This window comes from Babylonia areolata, chromosome 20 (genome assembly GCF_041734735.1).
Source record: "Babylonia areolata isolate BAREFJ2019XMU chromosome 20, ASM4173473v1, whole genome shotgun sequence".
NCBI classification, from domain to species: Eukaryota; Metazoa; Mollusca; class Gastropoda; order Neogastropoda; family Buccinidae; genus Babylonia; species Babylonia areolata.
Window position 1 is genome coordinate 45,493,616 of NC_134895.1, and position 13,777 is coordinate 45,507,392.

At 46.2% G+C, this 13,777-nt stretch overlaps 1 protein-coding gene across 3 annotated transcripts in view; it reads right to left on the reverse strand.

Annotated features, from left to right (window-relative positions):
- LOC143295044 (tubulin beta-2 chain-like) overlaps positions 1 to 5,643 on the reverse strand; it is a 57,226-nt gene extending 51,583 nt beyond the window's left edge. Inside the window, exon 1 of one of the 3 annotated variants that reach the window (XM_076606590.1) lies at positions 5,357 to 5,643. The gene's annotated coding sequence lies outside the window, so the exon portion shown is untranslated. Of the gene's footprint in view, positions 1 to 4,199; positions 4,272 to 5,356 lie in introns of those variants that run through there. The other 2 variants (XM_076606591.1, XM_076606592.1) reach the window with 2 other exon arrangements.
- Between the last annotated feature and the right edge of the window lie 8,134 nt (positions 5,644 to 13,777).

Consider the following 13,777-nt stretch of genomic DNA (forward strand, 5'->3'; position numbering starts at 1 on the left):
GTGTTTGTGTATATATATATATATATATATATATAATATATATATATATATATATATGTGTGTGTGTGTGTGTGTGTGTGTATATATGTGTGTGTGTGTGTGTGTGTGTGTGTGTGTGTGTGTGTGTGTGTGTGTGTGAACACGCGCATGTGTTTGTATATGCGTGTGGGTGGGGTGCAAGTGTGTGAGTGTTTGTATATATATATATATATATATATATATATAGATATATATATGTGTGTGTGTGTGTGTGTGTGTGTGAACACGCGCATGTGTTTGTATATGCGTGTGGGTGCGGGTGCAAGTGTGTGTGTGTGTGTGTGTGTCAGAAAGAGACAAAGAGATCTCGCAGAGAGGTGGAGAGAGAGGCAGAGAGAGGAAAGAGGGAGAGAGAGACTGAAGAAGATAGAAAGGAGACAGAGTCCTCAAGTCTGTGCATGTTATCGGCACTATCGACATTCAAGTCCCATTCCGCGCTTCTGCCACTGCATCTTCTGTATGGTTTCCGTGTCACTCCAGTTCCATCCATCTTTGTCAGTAATGATGATGATGTACCGTTGTGTCATGTGTGCTTGGTGTGGAATACCATGTGTCTGTTGTTTGTCAGTCTTCCGACGCTGATAAAAATAGACATCACTGTCCTCCTTTATCGGCAATGGAGGCATGTTTTGTCAGTGTATGATAGTTTGATGTTGTTTTTGTGTTTGTGTGTGTGTATGTGTTGTTGTTGTTGTCGTCGTCGTCGTTGTTGTTGTTTCTGTGTGTGTGTGTGTGTGTGTGTGTGTATGTATGTGTGTGTGCGCGTGTGTTGTTGTTTCTCTCTCTCTCCCTCTCTCTCTCTCTCTCTCTCACTCTGAGTGTGTGTGTGTTCGTTCTTTAGTTTAGCGTCTTTTCACTTTTGGCCTTCCCAAATACCTGTTAGACAGACTCCAACGAATTCAGAATAACGCTGCCAGACTCATTTGCAGAGCTTCTAAATTTGACCATGTTTCTCCTCTCCTTCAGTCTCTCCACTGGTTGCCTGTTTCTGATCGAATAGACTATAAGCTATCCACTCTGACCTTTTCTGCAGTCAACGGATCTGGCCCAAAGTATCTTTCTGAACTCATCCATATCTATACCCCGTCTCGCCAGCTCCGTTCTTCCTCTGATACTCGACTTCTCAGGATACCTCACGTCAGAAGTAAGACCTATGGACACAGATCGTTTTCTTTTCAATCGCCAAAGACGTGGAACAAGCTCCCTGATAACCTCCGTCATTCTGATTCCCTCGCATCTTTTAAATCTCGTCTCAAAACTCACCTTTTCCCTCAGCAATAAGGTCAATTGTGGCAGGTCCACAACTACATGCATGTATATGAATGTGTATTGTGTGTGCGTGTGTTTATGTAAGTTTGTGCCTGCCTATGTGTGCGTATGTGTTAGGGTAGCTGTTAGATACACATGTATGTTAAAATGTATGTATGCAGTGTGTGTGTGTGCGTGTGTGCGTGCGTGTGTGTGTGCGCGTGCGTGCGTGCGTGTGTGTGTGTGTGTGGTCACATTTTGGTGTGTGTATGTAACATAGATATAATGTTTTATGTTATCAAAAGCGTTTTTGTAAAGCACCTAGAGCAGATTTCTGGATAGTGTGCTATATAAGTATTCATTATTATTATTATTAGTAATATTGGACGATAAAAAGAAACAAAGACAAAAAAAAAGTGGGCGGGGTGGGAAGAGGGGGGTGGGAGAAGTCAGGATAAAACAGAAAAAGTAGAAAACTACAAGGAAATGCATATCTAACATGAAATTAGATTTAACAGTAGCAATTCAATAGTGATCATATTAATAACTAAAACCATTAACACAGTTATGAAGTACATTAAAGGAATGTAGAAATAGGGCTATGAACTAATGCCTTTGAAAGTTATACTTCAAGAACCTCGTTAGAAATAACTTCCCCCAAATCATCTGCGGAATAGTTACTCCATTTGAAATACTTGGGCAAGAAGGTACGTAACTGCTGACAGTGAAACAAACTATGATGCAAGCCGATCTGCTTACCACAAATGCATAAAACATTTTTTACTATATTTTGTCTTCAACGCGTCAAGTTTTATACGGAAGAAAGAAGAGGTTATTAATCTTGTATCGCAAGCTGATGGATTCGGTATCTTTTCTTTAATAATATGCTCGGGAATAATGTTCCTGTCTTGTTTTAAAAACTTTGCCTTCCATCGTAATGCTTGCGTGCGTGTGTGTGTGTGTGTGTATGTGTGTGTGTGTGTGTGTGTGTGTGTGTGTGCTCTTTTGTAGATAATAGAGGCATGTCCCTAAGAATATTAAAAAAAAAAAAAAGAAGTCTGCGTGTAGAGAGAGATGTGGTTGTGAGATCTGTCTGTCTGAGCGAGTTTGTATGCACGACTGTGCGTACAAGTTTGTGTGTGTGTGTGTGCTGTGCGTCAGTTCGACCCTGCCTCTTTTTTTTTTCTTTTTTTTTTCTTCCGTTTGTCTCGTCACGCAGTTTCCATGCATCTCCGTGATGACGTAGAGTTGCGTCATGTGTGCTTGGTGTAGAATAGCACTGTGTGTGTCTGTAGTGCGTGTGTGTCGTGTTGGTTTTTTTTTCTTCTGACGTAAAAAGAGACACACAGCTTTCCTTTCTGCTCTACCGATAATGGAGGCATGTGACGGATAAAAAAAAAAAGGCCTGTGTGGGTGCTGGGGGTGGGGATGGAGGGTCTGTGTGTGTGTGTGTGTGTGTGTGTGAAGTCAAGTAAAATGATCTTTATTGAGTGTGTGTGTGTGTGTAAAAGAGAGTGTGTGTGTGTATATGTGTGTGTGCGTGTGTGTCTGTGTGCGCGTGTGTGTGCGCGTGTGTGTCTGTGTGCACGCTTGTGTGTGTGTGTGTGTGCCATGTGTGCGTGTGTGTTCATGTGTGGGTATGCGCGTGTATGTATGTGTGCGTGTGTATATGTGCACGCGCGTGTGTGTGTGTGTGTGCGTGTGCTCCCGTACGTCACTGTCTTTCTCCACGTCTATGTCAGTCTCTTTGTCTGTCACCTCCCCATCTCTCTCTCTCTCTCTTTCTCTCTCTTATCTCCCTGTCTCTGCCCCCCACCCCTATCCCTTCTCTCTCTCTCCCTTTCTCCCACCCTTTGGCTCTCCCTCCCCTCTCTCTCTCCCTCCCTTCCTCCCACCCTCTGTCTCCCCCCCCCCCCACCCCTCTCTTTATCTCTCATCCCTCTCTATTCTTCTCTCCCTCTCCATCCCATTTTCTTCTGCGCCTCTCTCTCTTTTTTCCTTCACGTTCACGTTCTATATGTTTATAAACAGATTCCCTCGCCTTACGCACCATACGACCTGCCGTTGCTTTTACAGATGTGCAACTGACGTCCATTAGAGATAGGGGTCTGGACCAGTACTAACTACACATTTTCTTCTTCTTCTTCTTCTTCTTCGTTCGTCGGCTGCAACTCCCACGTTCACTCGTATGTATACGAGCGGGCTTTTACGTGTATGACCGTTTCTACCCTACCATGTAGGCAGCCATACTCATTTTCAACAAGGGTATTGGAGAGTAGGTACGAAAGGCAAAGAAAGATAAGAGCAAGAAAGAAAGAGGGGAGGAAGAGAAGGATAAAACGAGGAAAATTCTTTACTTACCAACGTACACGATCGAGATAGTCATTAGTCTACACGTAACTGAAGAAAAGACATACGGGTAGAAGAGTGCGTGTGGCGGGATGGGGGTGGGGGCTGGGGGGGGGGGGGGGGGGGGGTTGTGGGGGCTGGGGGCGCTATATTGTTAATCTTTATGAGAAAAAATGCAACAGACAGGGAAATAGGGACATTGAAATGAAGAGAAGAGACAGCTTGAAAGAGAGATTATGAGATATCGAAGATGTGGAGAGAGAGAGAAAGAAAGAGAGAGAGAGATATGATGATGATGAATAGTTTATTCATTTATATGTAATTACCCTTTATCAAAAGGTGTCAAAATTCTTCATAGACAGCGCATCGTGCATTGTAAAATGACATATGTTCAGTTAAGCTAACATAGATATATCATACCTTCTTTTAAGTAATATACCCTCACCCAAGTAAATGCATAACAAACACCATGAAACATAACTGTTTTTAATTGACATTTATACACCTAAACAATATATAATACGCGCTAAATAATATGAGAGAGAGAGAGAGAGAGATTTTACGTTGTTGACGATGTCAGTTTCAGTTTCAGTTGCTCAAGGAGGCGTCACTGCGTTCGGACAAACCATATACACTACACCACATCTGCCAAGCAGATGCCTGACCAGCAGCGTAACCCAACGCGCTTAGTCAGGCCTTGAGAAAAAAACAAAACAAAAAAAACAACAACAACAACAAAAAAACACCAAAAAAAACCCGGGGGAATAAATAATAGATAAGCTTACATAAATAAATAAATAAATGAATAATAATTATAATATAGAAAAGGTAGTAGTAATAATAATAGTAATACTAATAAAATGATTTTTTAAAAATAAATAAATAATAAATAAATAAATAAGACAACAATGGTGATAAATAAGCGAATAAATGTAAAACATGAAGACACACATTCACACACACACACACACACACAGTGAGAGCGATTACAAAAATAGTCGGGGGAAAATGAAAACAATGGCAAATGGAAAAGCACTAAAAGAAGACAGACAGACAGACGAGGAAGACGGACGGAGGACAGTGACAGAGGAGAAGGGAAGAAAAACTATAAGAGACACTACAGAACAAGACGGAGAAGGTGAGAAGAAAAAGCGGAAGACATACGAGAGTGCAAAACAGTGACGACGATGACTCAACTGACGGTGACTCAGAACTGAAAGGAGGCAGACGATAAACGATGACGCCATCGTCATCGTAGTAGTCACAGTAGTCGTGGTAGTTATTGTTGCTTTTGCTCCTTGACATTTTAGTAGTGGTATTGGTGGTCAGTAGTAGTAGTAGTGGTAATAGTAGCAGCAACAGTAGCACTGAGCATCACTGACAGCAGAGGCAAAGAGCCGATAGAAACTCAACAGGATGTTTAATAGCAGTGGTAGTATAACAGTAGCAACAGTACTAATAGTAGCAGCAACAATGGTAGTATTAGTAGTAGCAGCAGCAGCAGCAGCAGAAGGAGTGGTAGTAGATAATATCAAGTTGTAGTGTTTATTTCTTTGTGGTGGTACTTGCTTCTTTATCGTGTTGTAGATGAGCATGAGAAGCAAGAGAAGTAGAAATCAGATATGAAAAAGAATGTATTCATTCACGAACCTTCACAAGTTCGCGAAACAACAACAACAACAGCGACGACGATGACAACAAAAAAATGGTAAAAGCATACCTGGAAATTTTCCAGCTGCACTGACCGACCACCAAAAAAAACCCCACACCTGACCTCTTCGAGAATCCACCAACAATCGACCACCGTGACGTACAGCTCTCGCTCTCAATGATAGAGCAGACCGCAGTCTACAGGGTCTACCTACCTAACACACACGCAGACACACACAGACACACACACGTGTGAAGAGAGCGTTGGCTGCGGTGCGGGCTGGAAGTTGAAATGTCTGGCACAGCGGCACAACGGTGTGGTGGATGTTTTAAAGGATGCCAGGACCCTCCGATGACTTATTCCATGCTCTCACCTGAGTACGCCTCTGGTCTCTCTGAGTGTGGGATGGAGGGAGGGAGGGAGGGAGGGGAGGGCAGGAGAGAGAGAGGGAGAGGGTGCTGCGGTGCTGTGCAGACAGGGGTAGATGGGGTGGGTGGGTGGGTGGACCTATGATGCTTGCACCGGTAGTGGTTGGTTTGGTTTTTTGTACTCCTCTTCCTCCTCCTGATTGTAAGACGATCATGTTGGTAATGGTGATTTTGTTGTTGCTGATGCTGTGTCGTTTCTTAGTTCTGGTGGGGGTTTTTTATCCTCCCTCTCCTCCACCTCCTTATTCTCCTCCTTCTGTTGTGCATATATGCATGCATATACTATATATATATATATATAGAGAGAGAGAGAGAGAGAGGTGTGTGTGTGTGTGTGTACATGTGTTTTCAAGTTATTTTGGTATGTGTGTACATATGCATGTATGTATGCACATATGTATGTATGTATGTATGTATGCAGCAGTAACAGAACAAGAAGAACTGAAGTGAAGAAAGGGCAAGAAGAACCAGTCTCATCTCCACAGGCAAACGAAACAACGAACTTCGCGGCATATTACAGGCTTAGCACCACGGATTCTCCTGTCTTGAGCTAATCAGCTGTGAAACCGAATCCGATCGGCTGTTTGGAAGCCAATTACATCGCCACCCCCACCCCCCAACCCCCCACCCCCAGCACACACACACACACACACACACACACATACATCCCCCGCCCTGTCTCACAGCCCCCTTTCAGCTTTCTTGCACTGGCACACAAAGGGGCTTGTTGAGCAGTTCATAGATTATCCACCACCTGTGAAAGTTTCATCATGGTCACAATAGTAAGTGCGAATTGCGTAACATCTTTGGGGAAATGAATGAAGTTCGGAGCTTTTTGAGGAATCCTGGCATCACTAGCTTTGTGTCGGTTGACTCTTTTTTTCTTCTTCTAAATTTCAGTCTTTGCAATCAGCGTAGACTTAGGAACATTTCTTTCACCCCTTTGAGACCAGTTTTTCACTGAATGCACCATCCGATTCTGAAATCTTTTCTGTCGTGTCTGTCTCTGTCCATCTTTTTTTTTTCCTTCCCTCCCTCCCTCTCTGTCTCTCTCACTCGTCTCGTTCTTCTCCCTCTCTTCTTCTTTGCTTCTGTCTCTTTTCCCCATCTGCCTGTCTGTGTATCTGCCTCTCTCTCTGTCTCTCTCTCTCTCCAGTCTGGCTGTCTGTCTCACTTTCTCAATCTCTCTGTCTCTTTCTCTGACTGTATCTCTGTCATTGTCTGTCTGTCTGTCTGCCTCTCTCTCTTCCTTTCTATCTGTCTGTCTGTCTCTCTCTCTCTCTCTCTCTCCCTCTCTGTATCTCTCTCCCACTTCTCTCTCGCAGTCTCTGTCTCTGTCTCTCTCTCTCTCTCTCTCTTTCCCTTCTCTGTATCTCTCTCCCATCCTCCTCCTCTCTCTCTCTGTCTCTCTCTTTCTCTGTCTCTCTCTCTCTTTCTCGCTCCATCAAATGTCCCTGACAGGCCAGATGTTCATCGGGCAGCATTGTAGACGGCAAGCGAACCAGTAAATTACCTTTTTGTAGGCAAAGTAACTGGGAAAGATGTTGACTTGGGGAAACAGGCAGACGCATTAAGTGATCCGCAGACACGTAGAGCATTGGAGAAAGTATGGGGAGAGTGTCACTCTGTGGGTGTGTGTGGGTGTGTGGGTGAAGATGCTACAGGGGAGGGAAGGATCTTGAAGGCACAGAGAAAAGTGAAGGGATGAATAAGTAGGGGTGTAGGGAGGGGAGGCAGTAGGGGGTGGGTTGAGGGCTTGCTCGTGTGCATGTAGCTGTGTGCTTCGCTGCTTTTAGTTCTTGTTCGGTTCCACGACTTCCTCCTCCTCCTCCTTCTCCTCTTCTTCCTGCTCCTCCTCCTCCTTCTCCGTTACTTGAAACATGTGGTAAGTCCAGTTTTAGTTTATTGGGTAAAACGTGGCATTTCTGTTGTGGCTTTGTTTTCCTCTTCAGCAGTGTCTTTGTCTCTCTCGGTGTCTGTCTGTCCCTTTGTCTATCTGACTGCATCTCTCTCTGTTTATGTCTATGTCTATGTCTCTCTCTCTCTCTCTCTCTCTCTCTCTGTCTTTGTTTCTCCTCCACTCTCTCTCACGTTATCTTTCTTTCCAAATCTCTGTCTCTCTGTCTCTTTCTCTGTCTCTGTCTCTCTTTCTTCTTTCTTTCTCTTCCTCTCTCTGCCCCTCTTTCTTTCCGTTCCTTTCTGTCTCTGTCTCTCTCACTCAGTCTCTCTCTCTGTCTGTCTGTCTGTCTGTCTCCCCAGCAAATGTCCCTGACAGGACAGATATACATCAGGCAGCATAGTAGACAGCAAGCGAACCAGTAAATTACCTTTTTGTAGGCAAAGTAACTGGGAAAGATGTTGACTTGGGGAAACAGGCAGACGCATTAAGTGATCCGCAGACACGTAGAGCATTGGAGAAAGTATGGGGAGAGTGTCACTCTGTGGGTGTGTGTGGGTGTGTGGGTGAAGATGCTACAGGGGAGGGAAGGATCTTGAAGGCACAGAGAAAAGTGAAGGGGTGAATAAGTAGGGGTGTAGGGAGGGGAGGCAGTAGGGGGTGGATTGATGGCTTGCTCGTGTGCATGTAGCTGTGTGCTTCGCTGCTTTTAGTTCTTGTTTGGTTCCACGACCTCCTCCTCCTCCTCCTTCTCCTCTTCTTCCTGCTCCTCCTCCTCCTTCTCCTCTTCTGCCTGCTCCTCCTCCTGCTCCTGCTCCTCCTTGGTTACTTCAAACATGAGGGAAGTCCAGTTTTAGTTCACTGAGTAAAGTGTGGCATGTCTGTTGTGGCTTTGTTTTCACCTTCAGCAGTGTCTTTGTCTCTCTCGGTGTCTGACTGTCCTTTTGTCTGTCTGTCTGTCTCTGTCTTTATTCTGTGTGTGTGTGTGTGTGTGTGTGTGTGTGTGTGTGTGTGTGTCTTTATTCTCTCTCTTACTCTCTGTCTTTATTCTCTCTCTCTCTGTCTTTATTCTCTCTCTCTCTGTCTCTCTCTCTCTCTCTCTCTCTCTCTCTCTCTCTCTCTCTCACTCACTGGCACCCCTCTCTCTCATCACTCTCCTCTCTGTCTTGTCTTCCTGTCTTACTCTTTCTCTTTCGTGGGTGAAATTGTATGCGTATGCAAGAACTAGTAACGGATTTTATGTGTACAGTCATATCAATTCTTTCTACAGTGCCTGCCAATATATCTATAAAGGAATACTGAAACAAACATTTAAAGTATTTAATGACATAATTTCGCACCTCCAGGTATCATGTTGTGCTTCAGTGATCATTCATTTTGCGAACAGCGTTGTGGTCCTTTTTGTCTATTTGTGCACATGTACAAAAAGTTAAGTACACGTTCAGTAATGATTTGCTATGGTCCAGAGCTGAGTGACCTGGGTATAGTTCAATACCCTGGGTGTATCATGGTCAGCTGTCTTTGTTTAAAGTTACCTTGCTCATGATTTCATGTCGAGTAGAAGTCAATTAGAGTACAAGGCTTGTAAAATTTGTTTGTTAATTTCCAGTTGAGAAACCACCAGAAGCAACCATGTGTTTGTTCTGTATTGTCCGTGCGTGTCCGTGTGTTTGCACATTTCTTCTGTCTTTGCTGCTGTGAGGAACATGTCAAATGATCGGTATAAGGACAGGCCCGGCGCTTCCTTTTTTGAGGAAGTGTCTGGGTTTGTTCCAATGTTCCTTTTACTTACCTGTGTGCTAGCTGAATCGGTAGCGTAAACAGCACTAACTTGAAGTTGTGTACCTTTTAAATGGAGAGAGTTACCACTCTTTACTACGTATTCACAGAGACAGACCATGCCTTCGTGAGGGGCCTAGACCTTCTGAATGGACCATCGGAATCCGACTCCCTCGATGTTATGTGATGCTATTTGTAATTCATTTGTTTAGATTTTCCCCCATTTTTCTGCTTTTGGGGGCTCCCGGATGAAAAAATAAAAAAAACATTGTTGCTTATTCTATTACCCTCAGAAATAAAATTCATTCATTCATCTATTCATTCATTCTCTCTGCTTCTACTGTCTTATCTCTGTCTTCCTGTTGGTCTCACTCAGTCTCTGACTGTAACTCCTTGTCTCTCCCCCTTTCTCTCTTTCTCTTTCATCTTGTCTGGGTGGGTGGAAAAGAAAAGCATCATAGTGTTAATTGCCGCTTATCTCATTTCCCTCATTAAATAAAACTTCGTATCGTTTCTGTCCGTCTTCTGTTTTCTTTTATTAAGGCTGGCAAAGGGGAGTGGTGCTCTCTCTCTCTCTCTCTCTCTCTCTCTCTCTCTCTCTCTGTATGTGTCACACACACACACACACACACACACACACACACACACACACACACACACACACACACACACAAACAACAATAATGCACGCATGTATGCATTCAATCAAACGTAATATCTCCCCCCCCCTCCCTCCCCTTCACTGAACGCCCCACACCCCCCTCGCACAACCTTCCTCCGCCCCCGACTCGCCTCCCTGTAACTTAAACGGTACCCTCGCAGTTGAAATGTTTCGCTCCGCGGAACACACCGTTTCACTTCTTTACACTGACGTTAAAAGCTCAACACAGAGAGCCGTGCCAGTGTAACAGAGGGGGCGCAGGGATATGCCTGCACCCCATACCACACTGCACTACACTACACTCTGCTGTTCCAGACTTTACTGTTGGATGTGCAAGGAGGAGGGTGGTGGGGTGGAGGAAGGAAGGAAGGTGTGGGGATGGGGGCTGTGTGGAGGGGTTGGGAGGGGTGGGGTTGAAGCATGCATAGAGGGCGTGGAAGTGGGTGGCGGGGGGTTGGGGGGGACGAGAGGGAAGGACGGAGAGAGAGATGGGAGGGGGGGGGGAGAGGTATATAAACTTCAGATGCACAGAGAGAGAGTGAGTGAGTGAGTGAGAGATAAAGAGAAGGAGTTGGAGAGAGAGAGGGGGGGTGAGGGGGGAGAGAGAGGTAGTCCGCATGCACGAAGTGAGAATAATGAGAATGGAGAGAGACGGGGAGATAGATAGTGGGAAGAGAGAGAGGGGGATAGACAGATGGAGAGAGAGGGGGTGAGATAGATAGTTGGAAACGGAGAGAGGGAGATAGTTGGAGAGAGAGAGTGTGTGAGGGAGATAGTTGGAGAGAGAGAGAGGGAGGTAGATAGTGGGAGACAGAGAGGGAGATAGATAGTGGGAGAGAGAGGGAGATAGACAGTTGGAGAGAGAGGGAGATAGATAGTTGGAGAGAGAGAGGGAGAGAGATAGTTGGAGAGAGAGAGAGGGGGATAGGTAGTTGGAGAGAGAGAGGGAGATAGATAGTTGGAGAGAGAGAGGGAGATAGTTGGAGAGATAGGGAGGGAGATAGTTGGAGAGAGAGGGTGGGAGTTGGAGAGAGAGAGAGGGAGATAGATAGTGGGAGAGAGAGAGTGAGATAGACAGTTGGAAAGAGAGACGGAAATAGTTGGAGAGAGAGTGGGGGAGATAGACAGTGGAAGAGAGAGGAGGTAGATAATGGGACAGAGAGGGGGAGAGAGAGGGAGATAGACAGTTGGAGAGAGAGAGGGAGATAGTGGGAGAGAGAGGCAGATAGATAGTTGGAGAGAGAGAGGGGGAAATAGTTGGAGAGATAGGGGGGGGAGATAGAGAGTTGGAGAGAGAACGAACGAATCTTTTTTATTAAGGGGAAAAATAATCACAAATGGTTTGTTTTCGTCCTGCCCTCACGAAAAGGGAAAACACAACAAATACTCAATACAAAAGCATAACATTGCATGAATGAATTTCAATTCTGTCCCACGAAAAAGACGAGAGAGAGGGAGATAGACAGCTGGAGAGAGAGAGGAAGATTGACAGTGGGAGAGAGGAGAGAAAGAGAGAGGGAGATAGACGAAGAAAGAGAGGGAGATAGTGGGAGAGAGAGAGAGGGAGACAGTTGGAGAGAGAGGGGGGGAGAGATAGAGAAAGGGAGATACAGTCGGAGAGAGAGAGGTAGATAGATAGTGGGAGAGAGAGAGGAATTTCAGATGCCCAGAGAGACCCAGATACGGGCCATGGCCCCTCATGAAGGGGTCGTGTAAGCAAATCTTTCACATTTGATCATTATATACATGATAAATGGGAGAGAGAGAGAGGGGAGGGGGATTCAGATGCACAGAGAGAGAAAAAGAAAGAGGGAGATGGCCTGGAGTCAAACAGACACAGAGACAGAGAAAGAGAGAGAAAAGGGGGGGGGGGAGTTCAGATACACACTGAGGAGAAGAGGAGAGGGAACAGAAGGAAGAAGAAGCCACAGAAATGAAAACGAACAAAAACTCTTCTCTGCCAGGCCTCACGGACCACGGCCGGAGCCATGGAAAAACCACGAACAGGACAAGGGAAGGGGGATAGGAGGAGAAAGCCGAGCGAGGGTCGGGTTGGGTGCGAGGCAAAGGGGTAGGAGGGGTGCGCGTAGTTTTCAGTGATGAGGCCGGGGTAACGGCGGGTAGGATTGGAGGTATTACACACACACGCGCGCGCGCGAGAGAGAGAGAGAGAGAGAGAGAGAGAGAGAGAGAGAGAGCGCACGCACAGACACTCACACACACACGCGCGCGCGCGCACACACACACACACACGAACACATACGCACGTACGCACTCACACACACACATGAAATACATGCGCACGGCACACACACACGAACGCACACACACACGCGCATGCGCGCGCGCACACACACTAGACACACGCACGCGTGTGCGCGCGCACGCACACATCTCAAAGAGCTCCTCAGTCCCACTTTTTCCCCTCTTTTTTTCCTTTCTGCCCGAGCGCCTGTCTGAAGGTGTACTGCTGTTGCTGCTGTTGTAGTGTTGCTTCAAGTCCCTCCAGCTACTGGTCTGGCTGACTGTGGATCAGTGGTGTGGCACCTTATTTCGTGGGGGGGTGTGTGTGTGTGAGTGTTTGTGTAGTGTGTGTGTGACTGTTTGTGTAGTGTGTGTGTGTATGTATGTGTGTGTGTGTGTGCGCGCGCGCGCGCGCGTGTGTGTGTGTGAGTGTTTGTGTGTGTGTGTGAGAGAGAGAGAGAGAGAGAGAGAGAGTGTGTGTGTTTGTGTGTGTGTGAATGTGCGTGTGTGTGTGAGTGTGTGTGTGAGTGCACACACACACACATATTAGCACGGACGTACACACACACACACACACACACACACACACACACACACACACACACACTCGCGCTCGTGTATGTATTTTTGGAGTGTACCCTATCCATCTCAGTCCGCCTTCTTCCAATTTCGCTCTCATGTTTTCCTACATAATGGTATGATCAGAAAAAAAAACTCCCTGCACGCTCGCGTCCCAGATAACAGGTTAGAAGGAGGAATGAATTCCATCCACTTTCCTGTCACCGTACACATAACAAGCGAAACATGCAGGTGCTGTATCATGCCCTGGATAAAGGAGAGGTTATTGATGATGGAGTCTCCCGTCGGTCCGACGGATGAGTAGGCAGGCAGGCTTATCGGTCGGTGTGTGTCCTCATATGGGAGAAGGGGCCGATTCTGGATGCGCAGCACTTCCCACAAGTGTTGCAAGGGAAAACATATCCAAAAGTTGAGCCCTGCCTGACCAGCACAGGTGACTTTTTTTTAGTGAGGAGGAGTTGTGCAGTCCCTTCCCCACTCTCTCGCCTACCGACACTCACAGTTCCACAGGTGCAGATATTGCCACGTGTAGGACGGCCTCGGCAGGTGCAGGTTTTTTCTTCGGAGCTCCGTCTCCTAATGGGACTTCAGCCAAGGATAAGAGCTCCCCCTGCCCTTTGGTCATCCTCTTCCGCCTTCACAGCCGTTGGGAAAGGTTTCCTTCTCCGCCTGGTCCGTCGTTGGGAGACTTCACATGCAGCAGGTAGTACTGGGTTACATGGTACCAGTAGCAAGGGCTATGCCCCTGACCTGATTATTACAAAGCTATAAAAGTAGGTTGTGACAACGTGTCGGGTCTGTGCCCTCCCTACCTCACCGACCGCAGTTTTCTCCCATCGCATCTGACCTCCCGTCGTCCCCGGCAGTGGTTGGGCGCCTGACTTCCGGTTCGGATATCCAAA